Raw genomic sequence first — 12293 nt, forward strand, 5'->3', positions numbered from 1 at the left:
CATCATTATGTTGTCTGAAATATGACTTAAAGAGGCTCTGTCACCAGATTTTGCAACCCCTATCTGCTATTGCAGCAGATAGGCGCTGCAATGTAGATTACAGTAACGTTTTTATTTTTTAAAAACGAGCATTTTTGGCCAAGTTTGGCCATTTTTGTATTTATGCAAATGAGGCTTGCAAAAGTACAACTGGGCGTGTTGAAAAGTAAAAGTACAACTGGGCGTGTATTATGTGCGTACATCGGGGCGTTTTTACTACTTTTACTAGCTGGGCGTTGTGTATAGAAGTATCATCCACTTCTCTTCACAACGCCCAGCTTCTGGCAGTGCAGATCTGTGGCGTCACTCACAGGTCCTGCATCGTGTCGGCCACATCGGCACCAGAGGCTACAGTTGATTCTGCAGCAGCATCAGCGTTTGCAGGTAAGTAGCTACATCGACTTACCTGCAAACGTGGATGCTGCTGCAGAATCAACTGTAGCCTCTGGTGCCGATGTGTCCGACACGATGCAGGACCTGTGAGTGACGTCACAGATCTACACTGCCAGAAGCTGGGCGTTGTGAAGAGAAGTGGATGATACTTCTATACACAACGCCCAGCTAGTAAAAGTAGTAAAAACGCCCCGATGTACGCACATAATACACGCCCAGTTGTACTTTTACTTTTCAACACACCCAGTTGTACTTTTGCAAGCCTCATTTGCATAAATACAAAACTGGTCATAACTTGGCCAAAAATGCTCGTTTTTTAAAAATAAAAACGTTACTGTAATCTACATTGCAGCGCTTATCTGCTGCAATAGCAGATAGGGGTTGCAAAATCTGGTGACAGAGCCTCTTTAAGGGCCCCACGGACCAATAATCTGGCAAACGAGCGTTTATATGAACACTCGTTCCTGATCATTGCCCTGTGTAAACGAATCTAGTTGATTGGCGCTCGTTTTCACAGCCCATATTGGGCCATGTAAGAGGACATTAACAGCTAATGATCTTTGTGTTCCCTGTTGACTTCATATACAGATCACTGATAACAGCGATGTAATGGTAACAGTCCATTAGATCACTGTCGTCAGTGATCTGTATACTCGTAGCTCCATTCACAATGATCAATCGTCGGTGTGTATAGGGACGAATGATAGTTACTACAATCGTTCGTCCCTATGCATTTGCATTATGTCGGTAACACATCCCCCTGATTACAGAGGTAGATGTGCTGCCGACTAGCAGCTATTTTTTTGGGTGGCATAAAAGATGTGATCAGATCCCTAGCTTCTGCATTGGGGAGGACGGCACTCAATATAAAGGCTGTGTACAGAGGTTTTAGTGACAGGGTACTGACTATTTCAGTTTTCGGAGTGTGGTAGTGCTAGTGCCATCCCAGGCAACATGTAAATAACGCAGGGGCGTAGCTAGGGGGGGGCAGGCGGGGCATGTGCCCCGGGCGCAACTTAGAGGGGGGCGCCAGCACCACCTCCTCCTGCACTATAATTGTACCTGTGTCTATAGGACACAGGTACAATTAGAAGAAATGAATGACCGGGCACAATCCGTGCATGGCCATTCAGTGCCTTTCCACGAGTGAAGCGACTGGTACCTTTTGTACCAATGAAGCTTCCGTCGATGAAAGGCGCTGACTGACTGGGAAAGTCATCCTGCCCAGCCAATCAGCGCCTTTCATAGACGCTGCGTTCAACCCCCAGGAGACCTGCGCAGAAGAGAGCAGGTCTCCATGGCTGCCGGACGGCGTGGGAGCGGGTGAGTTTGAATATTTATTTTTATTTTTTAATTGTAATAAAAGTGTGTGGCTGTATCTACGGGGGGGGGGGACCTTTGTCTACATGGGGGGGCTTTATCTACGGGGGGAGCTTTATCTACGGGGGGGTGTATATCTACAGGGGGGGGCTGTATGCTTGGGTGGGCTATCTATGGAGCACCATATACAGGGGTGGGCTATAGCTACAGGGGGGCTATATAGTATATAGCCCCCTGTAGATATAGCCCACACCTGTAGATATAGCCCACCCCTGTAGATATAGCCCCCTGTAGATATAGCCCACCCCTGTATATAGTCCCCCTGTAGATATAGCCCACCCCTGTAGATATAGCCCACCCCTGTAGATATAGCCCACCCCTGTAGATATAGTCCCCCTGTAGATATAGCCCACCCCTGTAGATATAGACCACCCCTGTAGATATAGTCCCCCTGTAGATATAGCCCACCCCTGTAGATATGGCCCACCCCTGTAGATATAGCCCACCCCTGTAGATATAGTCCCCCTGTAGATATAGCCCACCCCTGTAGATATAGCCCACACCTGTAGATATAGTCACCCTGTAGATATAGCCCACCCCTGTATATAGCCCACCCCTGTATATAGCCCACCCCTGTATATAGCCCACCCCTGTATATAGCCCCCCTGTATATAGCCTCCCTGTATATAGTCCCCCTGTAGATATAGTCCCCCTCTGTATATAGTCCCCCTGTAGATATAGACCCCCTGTAGATATAGTCCCCCTGTAGATATAGCCCACCCCTGTATATAGTCCCCCTGTAGATATAGCCCACCCCTGTATATAGTATCCTACAAAAAGCTCCCCCTATAGTGCTCCACAGAAAGCCCACCCCTGTATATAGCCCCCCTGTACATATAGTCCACCCCTGTATATAGTGCTCCACAGATAGCCCACCCCTGTATATAGTATATACAGGGGTGGACTATCTAGTGGAGCACTATATACAGGGGTGGACTATATGTACATGGGGGCTATATACAGGGGTGGGCTATCTGTGAAACACTATATACAGGGTTGGACTATATGTGGAGCACTATATACAGGGGTGGACTATATGTACAGGGGGGCTACATACAGGGTTGGGCTATCTGTGGAGCACTATATACAGGGGTAGGCTATATCTACAGGGGGGCTATATACAGGGGTGGGCTAGATCTACAGGGGGGCTATATACAGGGGTGGGCTATCTGTGAAGGACTATATACAGGGGTGGGCTATATCTACAGGGGGCTATATACAGGGTTGGGCTATACGTGGAGAACTATATACAGGGCTGGGCTATATCTACAGGGGGCTATATACAGGGGTGGGCTATCTGTAGAGCACTATATACAGGGGTGGGCTATATCTACAGTGGGCTATATACAGGGTTGGGCTATACGTGGAGCACTATATACAGGGCTGGGCTATATCTACAGGGGGCTATATACAGGGGTGGGCTATCTGTAGAGCACTATATACAGGGGTGGGCTATATCTACAGGGGGCTATATACAGGGTTGGGCTATACGTGGAGCACTATCTACAGGGGGCTATATACAGGGGTGGGTTATCTGTAGAGCACTATAGGGGGAGTTATTTGTGGGACACTATATACAGGGGTGGGCTATATGGGGGCACTATCTACAGGGGGCTCTATGGCAGGCACTATCTACAGGGGGCTTTATGGCAGGCACTATCTACAGGGGGCACAGTGTGTGTGTGGGACACGGTGTATGGTGCTATTATAATTAGAGGTGCAGTGTATGGCGCTATTATATTTAGGGGAGTAGTGTGTGGTATAATGATAACTTTATCTTTATTTATAGGTGCAGAAATGTTGGAAAAGTGAGAAGCTGAAGACATCTGAGTGGCAAACTGCAGAAATGGTCTGTGAGCGGGAGAAGTCATCATAGAGGTCTGGACCGGATGGAGAGAAATAACTAGAATCTGAGACGTCACCGGTGAGTCACTTAATGGAAATGTTTATTCTGCCTCTAATCAGCACTGTAGTCACTGTATGATCTGCAGTGAGATGATGGGTGGTGTGATTGATAGGATTTCTTTTTTGTGAAACAGCAACTCCCAGCATATCCTTACCATTGTTCGGGCCATGCTGGGAGCTGTAGTTTTACGCCGTGCATACCTATACGGCAGGGGTTGCACTAAATTGAGCTGTATTTGCGCTGGTGCTGTATATATGTACTGAACTTGGTTCTGGTTGTGTATAGAACTATATTGCTTGTAAAATGTACAAATGTTTTTATGTTTTTACATAAAAAGAAATGTGGAAAATAAATGACACGTCGATTGGCAGAGAAAACAAACATGGCGAGGGGGAAGGAGATGTCGGGAAAGAGGTTGGGGGGGGGGGGGGCGCCAAACTGAACATTTGCCCCGAGTGCTGAGGAACCTAGCTACGCCTCTGAGTAACGAGATAATAGTACAGGGCCTTAGCCTGTTAATTTACGTGGGGCAAGCGCAAAGGGGTTTTCGTTCTAAACTGTTTAACTTGATTTGAGGGAATATGCTAGTTTTAGGAAATTTCTTTTGTAGCAAAAGTATTTTTTTTCCAAGCAGTAAACAACATGTTGGCGCTTACAAACTGTTTCAGAGAAAATCCATTCTCCTAATAAGCAGGCTGTAATAATTCCCAATTAAAACCAAGCTGTCAAAACAGTCTCACTCCCACTACGAACTTTAAAAGTATTCCAGTCTTAAGGGATTCATATAGAACTACTGCATTATACGATTGTCTACTTGATCCAGAGTTGTAATGTTGTCTTAATGTAAACAGTAACTTTATGTATGGGATAATCCTTCAGTTTTAGAGCACATTTATGAGGTTATAAATAACTCATCATCACCATTTAATGCTCTATTATTATAGGTCTATGGTAAAAATTATCTATGAAATTTCAGGACTAAAGCTGGCCATAGAAATCTTAATGATAGAGGTGCATGAGGCCTCTATTGCACCTCCATATACCTCCAATTGTTTTATACGGAGCTTTTTTATGTCGAATTTCGTATGAATCTGCCAGAAAATAAATTGTGACTTGCTCCATTGGACCCTGTGTGTACAGAAGTATTCTACTCTACTCTAAAAGCATGAAATTCGACTGAACCTTTACAGCAGTGCATGGAGGTGCCGAACATCCCTGGTGCACTGCAGTACAGGCTCCGTGCCAGTGTGCATAAGGAATTATCTATACATTGATGTCTATGAATAATTCAACCAATACAGCTGATTCAGAGTGATTATGTAACAATAATTGCAATTAAATTACCCATTCCAATAGAGCCATCAGATGGATGGAAGGCATGTCTGGCAGTTAATATATTACCTACCTTTCAGCACGGTTTTTTTTATCAACTAACTGGTTGGCAACGCAAGCTGGGTATGCTTGCCCTGAGCGGTGAGCAATTGTCGCATCAGGACGAGCATAGTTGTTCTGCTGATCGCGTGGGCACAGTTATAGTGCCTGTGCGATCAGGAGCAGGGCGGCAGCTGTAATACACTGCCGCAGCCCCACTTTAACGGTGTAGATCAGAGTAACCTCTGCCGTTTAACCCTTTGATCAACGTGGATCGCGGCATTTAAAGGGAGAGACTAAGTGGGAGGCCCCCTTTAAACGCGTCACAAGGTATCCGTGTAATGCAAACGAGGCCCACCTAGTATGGATAGACAGCGCATGGTCTATTGAAGGACTCCCGGGCTGTCTGACCATATTCCCTGTTGTTACTATTAATACACAGGATAATGTACAGTACTGGTATATAGATATACGTTAAAAAAATATATGTTAAAAATACAAAAATCGGTACCCCCCCACAGGTGTGCATTTATTAGAATATATAAAGATTATTAAATATGTTCCAAAACATAAAATAATATACACATATTTGATATCGACATGACCGTAACAACCCATACTATAAATTCGTAGCATCATTTATAATTATCGGTATATGTCACAGAACTTTTTTCAGCTTTTTTGGCAAAATAAAATGTATTATAAATGATACATTAATGTACATGTACCAAAAAATGGTGCCTACATCAAGTGCAACTCGTCCCGCTAAAAAAAAAGCCTCATACAGCTATATCAAATAAAAAATAAAAGTTATGACCGCCAAAATGCAAATAGTAAAAATAAAAACTGTTCTGGTCCTGAATGACAAAATTGGCCTGGTCCTCAAGGGATTAATTGTGTAGCGGCCATGTATTCATCAATCTGTATTCACTGACATAAGGCTCTGTCCCTTAAAAAATTGACTCTCCTATATCATACAATCAAAAGGAAAATCCTACAGGAAGTCGGGGAGTACGTACACCATGACGATGTGGCTTTTGTTTGATTCAAACCCTTTATAGTCTGTCTTAGGTTACATGCACATGTTGCGAAATTTGATGCAGAAAATTTACATGAAAACCGCAGATAAATTTATGTGATTCCGCAGGCAAAATCCGCACTTAATATTGTTCTTGGTGCGTTTTTAGATGAGATTTTACATTTTGATGAGGAAGCAGGTGCGGATCACCTGCTGCAGATTTTGGTCCATTTACTTTTTACATTTTTTTTTAAATTTGTCAGATGCAATTCTTTAACCGAAACCAAGATAAATTGACTTGCCGCAGATTTTAAAATATGCTTTACGGATTTTCCGCACAGAAAATTTTTGACAACGTGTAGATGAGATTTCTTGACATCTCATGTACTGTGCTGGTACTGTATTTCGCTGTGGATTTTGCCACAGGAAAATCCGTACGGCAAATCCGCATTTAATGCGCATCGTGTGCTTGTAGCTTTACACATGTGATAACTGGTGGACGAACAAGCTTTCTCCCACAACTTCCGTATAAACATGAACATTTTCAGCAGGCAGAAGGAGAATAGCTGCTGCCAGACACCGCTTATCTCCAAAGGAAAAAGGATCGGGCATGTTATATTCCAGACAGACACTTTATTATTGATTTAGACGGATTTAATATCTGTCTACATAGGGTTGTGTTGAATTACTGGTATATCTAGGTTTAAGAAGTCAGAAGACTAACATCATACAACCTACTGATGGGACATTATTGCGGCTGGGGGGTAAAAACTTTATGCTAGGACTGCCCTAGAGATAACTGCTATTGTTGGAGTACAGTTTGATATTTTTGTCGCAAGAAAGATCCTTTCATGTACCAGGCAATATCAGTTCTGTAACTTCCCAGCTGCAAAATACCTTTAGAAATTTCCCTATAATGTTGGCTCTATGACACTTTTTTTTGCAACCAGCTTGGTGAATTATAATGAATGAATAAAGATGCAAAGTTTTACTTCTAATGAGATTTTGTATAAAGATTTTCTATTCGAGTAGCTACTTCTGCTTTCAGAATACCATGTATACAAGTCAGCGGTGAACACGCATTAATACATCAGATCTGGTTCTTCCATTGCCAAAGGGGAAGGTGTGAAACACTTAGTTCTCTACTTTGGTTTTGTCAGAAGACTTGCTGTGAATCAATTGAGAAAGAATGGAACGGTGCTGCCAACGGCTCACGTGAATTAAATGTGATTTGTCAGATGGCTGCAGGCTGGCACAGATGGTACTAGAACATTTTAAAATAAGAAAACGTCAGTGCTGTGCCTCCCACCCGTACATATGACAGTATTGTGAAATCTTATAACAAAACGTTGACAGCAATGGCAAAAAATGTTAGTATATTTATTAAAGGTTGAAGATGGCATTTACATAATTTGCCCATTTTAAAAATTTAATGGCTTTGGAATTTGTGAACACCATGCAGGCTTATTGCTACTTTTTGTGGGGAGAATGGTGAGGATGAACTGCACCAGTGGCTTATGCACCAACATATAAAAGGGGTATTTGGTGAGTTAAATACTGATGGCCTTCCTATGGGCCATCAATATTTGATCGGTGGGATCCAACCTTGGGGCTCATGCCAACGAGCAGATTATTGTATACACAGGCACAGCATGCTCAGCTGTATGGCCAGCTGTGCCATTCTGCTGATCGCTGGGTGTTCTAAGAGTCGGACCTCCACCAATCAAACAGATTCAAACGGTCAGGGTTTCCTAAGCTCATTCCCCCATATCATATACTCCATCTTGTATCCCATAATATACATTTATTGGGCATTTGAGTGCAGGGTAACATGATCATAATGCAGTATAATGATCTATTCCTCTTCCCAGGAACAATAGCCAACAACACATATTACAAAATCTGTGGGCACCTCTCAGAAATACAAAGGGGAATAATATGATCTCTATGTACCCTTTCAGGTCCATGCCAAACTAAGGGATCTCATATTTGCACATTGTTGCCTATTAAATGGAGCCCATTATTATAATACAAGTGTAATTGTGTGGGGTCCCCCTGTAGTTAAAAGGCCCTAACTACAGTACCAGTTGTACTGCCCTAATGGCGGCCCTGAGCCGCACACATACGGACATAAAAAAACCACATACATCACCTAATTGGGTATATAGACAAGAGTTATGTACATGCCTTTACATGCATTTACACTGGTCAATTATCGTTATGATTAGCTCATTAAACTTATATCATCATTGTGCCACAAAAATTATTGTTATTGGTGGCACAAACAGTAAATATAAACGCCACTAGCGCACAGCTATCTAGGCAACAATCACGTTCCGTGCCATGATGATCAGCTCGATGGAAATGAACATCAGATAAACCACCAATCATTCATCAGTGGTATGAAAGTCTTCATCATTGATTTGAAAAGTCATGCTATGTAAAGGAGCCTTCACATATATTTATAAGATTGTATGGATTAAACACTGTAATATAATGCTTTGTTTTTTTATATATTTATAAAAAAAGACACATGACATTATTATGAGTATTTTATATTAGAGGAAATGACTATCTCAAGGTCAGCACAGTTTTTGGATGACTTTTGACTTTAATTCATAATCAAAAATGTGTCTTTTCCAAGAATTTGAGGCTTGTTTAGGACAAAATGAACATAGAGAGGTAAAGACTTATTGCATAACAATTTGTTCGGGAAGTTTGAGCTTTTTTATTACTAGGAAATTATTCTGATTCAGCTAACTAGAAATGGAATGTTTCATCTTTCAAACAAGCTATATTTGCATTGCTGATATATTACAATTATCTTACACAAGGCTTTTATATTGTCAATTTCAAATCCTGCTCTAGAGAAAGAATTGTAATAGAAAAAGGTACAGATGGTGAAGCAAATGTATCTCAGTGGGTTTTGTACTTGGCCTTACAAACTGTATCCAACAAGAATTATTTCCTTCTATTTTAATGACTCAAAAAGCACAGAAATCTGCATTTCTTGTCCAGTTCTGGTCTACTTTTTTCTGAAAAGGTTCATGGAGGAAGGTTAAATAAAGAAAAATGCTTTTAAACTTTCCAAGAAAAGACAGATAAAAAAGGATTCATAAGTGGATTCCTGCCCGGACAAACCCACTTCATCACAGGCGTAGCTGGGTTCTCCAGCACCCAGGGCAAATATTCAGTTTGGCGCCCAACTGAACCTCATTCCCGACATTTCCTTCCCCCTTTGCCATGTTTGCTTTCTCTACCAATCAATGAGATGTAATTTTGTTTTCACTTTTTTTTTTATGTAACCCGAGTATAAAACCATTTGTAGATTATACAAGCAATACAGCTATATAAAGTAGTTGACGTAACAATAAATGAAAAGAAAATAAATAAAGAGCTCAGTGCCTGACTAAAACAGATTGTATTACTGAGGCTAATGAGAATATATGGTGAAATAATGAACAGCTTCCTCTTGTAGATAGTACAACACACCGCCCCCCTTATAGATAGTGCCACATAACCCCCTGTAGATAGTGCCACACACCTCCCCTTGTAGATAGTGCCATACACCCCCCAGGAGATAGTGCCACACAGCCCCCCCAGGAGATAGTGCCACACAAGCCCCCTTGTAGGTACACCAGCCACCCTGTAGATAGTGCCACACAGCCCCCCTTGTAGATATTGCCACTCTCCCCCCCCCCCCATGTAGATTGTACCACACACACTCTCACTGTACATAGCGCCAATGGGCCTTCCTAGAGGAGCCCCTTACGTCACTGTCCATATATTCCTCCATACCTCCCAACTTTTAAGTATCACAAAGAGGGAAAACTGATGCGGCACACGTATAACACAGTATAATGCCCTCTAGCTGCCCCCACACAGTATATTGCCCCCATAGCAGTCACCATACAGTATCATGCCCTCATAGCTGTCACCATACAGTATAATGCCCCCATAGATGCACTCATACAGTATAAAGCCCACACAGATGCCCCCATACAGTATAATGGCCACACAAATTCTCCCATGCAGTATAATTCCCACACAGATGCCCCCATGCAGTATAATACCCAATCAAATTCTCCCATACAGCATAATGCCCTTTTAGCTGTTCCCATACAGCATAATGCCCCCATACAGTATAATGCCCCCATAGCTGCCCCATACAGTATAATGCCTCATAGCTGCCCCCATACAGCTTATTACGCCCAAGGTTGCCCCCATACAGTATAATGACCCCATAGCTGTCCCCATACAGTATAATGCCCCATATCTGCCTCCATAAAGTAGAATGCCCCCACAGCTGACCCATACAGTACAATGCCCCTATAGCTGCCCCCATACAGTATAATGCCCCCATAGCTGCCCCATACAGTATAATACCCCCTTAGCTGCCACCATACAGTATAATGCCCCCACAGCTGCCCCATATAGTATTATGCCCCTATAGCTTCTCCCATACAGTATAATGCCCCATGGCTGCCCCATACAGTATAATGCCACCTTAGATGCCCCCATACAGTATAATGCCCCCTTTGATGCCCCTAGTGCCAGTTCCCATGTAGATAGTGCCGCAGTACCCATGTAGATAGTGCCCACAGTATCCATGTAGATAGCACTAGTTTTCCCTGTAGATAGTACCCCTACATAGTGCAACAGTGCCCATGTAGATAGTGCAATACCCCCTTGAAGATTGTACCACCGTCCCTGTAGATAGCGCTACCCCATTCCCCCCATGTCGATAGCGCCATTGGGACTCTCTCTAGGAGCGGAATGCCTAGCCAGAGCAAAGGCCGGGAATTCCGCTCCTAGTTGCTACTGTTCATTTATGGACAGTGACGTCACTGATATCACTGTCCATATATGGACAGTCACGTCAGGGGCTACTCCTAGTGCAGAATCCCCTGCCAGAGCATCGGCAACGGGGATTCCACTTCAGAGGAGCCACTGAAGGTACTGTACATATATGGACAGTGACGTCAAGGGATTCTCTGCGCACAGCGCTTAAAGTAGTGTTGTGCCCGGGGAGTCCTCGGCAAGCGGAAGAGCTCCCTCTGCTCCTTCGCTCTGAACTAATGCTGAAACAGGGAGCTGACGGTGGCTTGCTTCAGCAGTAAGTTCAACAGTGTCTGTGTCCTGAGGGACAGCGGGAGGTATAATTCCTCTCCTGGAGGAGGAGTCCCTGACATCACTGCCCATATATGGATAGGGACGTCAGGGGAATTCTGCTCCAGGAGGAGTATTCAATTGTATCTGCGTTTGGCCCGGTGCCCCCTACCTTCTCTCTTAGTTGCGCCCAGGGCACGACACGCCTGCCCCCCCTAGCTACGCCCCTGCTCTTCATAAGCCCTAATAGGGCATAAGGTGGTCATAGAGGAGGGTTCCCATGCTCATGACCATTTTCTATTAGCCAGAGTGGCTCCTTCTTTGGTGTACATTCATTTGAATGCCAGGTATGTAATGCATTTCCCTGCAGCAGCCACAATGTATGGCCAGACACAGCTTCCACAGGTGTTAACAGAACAACCATATCTTGCGAGATCACTCTGTGCCGGGCCGCTCTGAAACCGCCTCGTGCTACCTAACTTGGCTAACTACAGCAAGTTAGCATATAGGGCCCAACATAACGGAGGGTCATATCTCTGGAACAAGGGGGGGTATTTCAGGAAAAAAAATGGAACTGGAATCTGGGAGGCAGTGCTATTCAGGTCAGTTAACTAGATCAACTTATATGACATAGTGACAGTTCCTTTTTAACTGGCAAAATTATAGGTGGGGATTGGAGCATTTCTTTATATTTACAGCATATTTCCTATACTTAGCATTTTTCTGCACATCAATGTAGCTAATTGTACGTAATCTATCAAAGCATGGTGCATTGTAAATAAACATCATCATTATTTTTTAAAGATATATTACAAAAAACACAATTGCATTCAAGCAAAAAAACAAAACAAACAATTCAAGGTCTAGACATCTTCAGACCAATGGTATTTAATCAGAAATTTTTTAATTTGGGCATGTAAAATTTTTTCGTATTTTCATTTTCATTTTTTCCTCCCCACTTCCAAATACGATATGGTAACTTTTATATCTTCCATCGATATAGTAGTTTGACTGCTTGGTTTTTGCAGGACGCGTTGTCGTTTTTCATGGCACAATTTATTGTACTACATAATGTAC

The sequence above is a fragment of the Rhinoderma darwinii genome, chromosome 2, assembly GCF_050947455.1.
Source record: "Rhinoderma darwinii isolate aRhiDar2 chromosome 2, aRhiDar2.hap1, whole genome shotgun sequence".
NCBI lineage: Eukaryota > Metazoa > Chordata > Amphibia > Anura > Rhinodermatidae > Rhinoderma > Rhinoderma darwinii.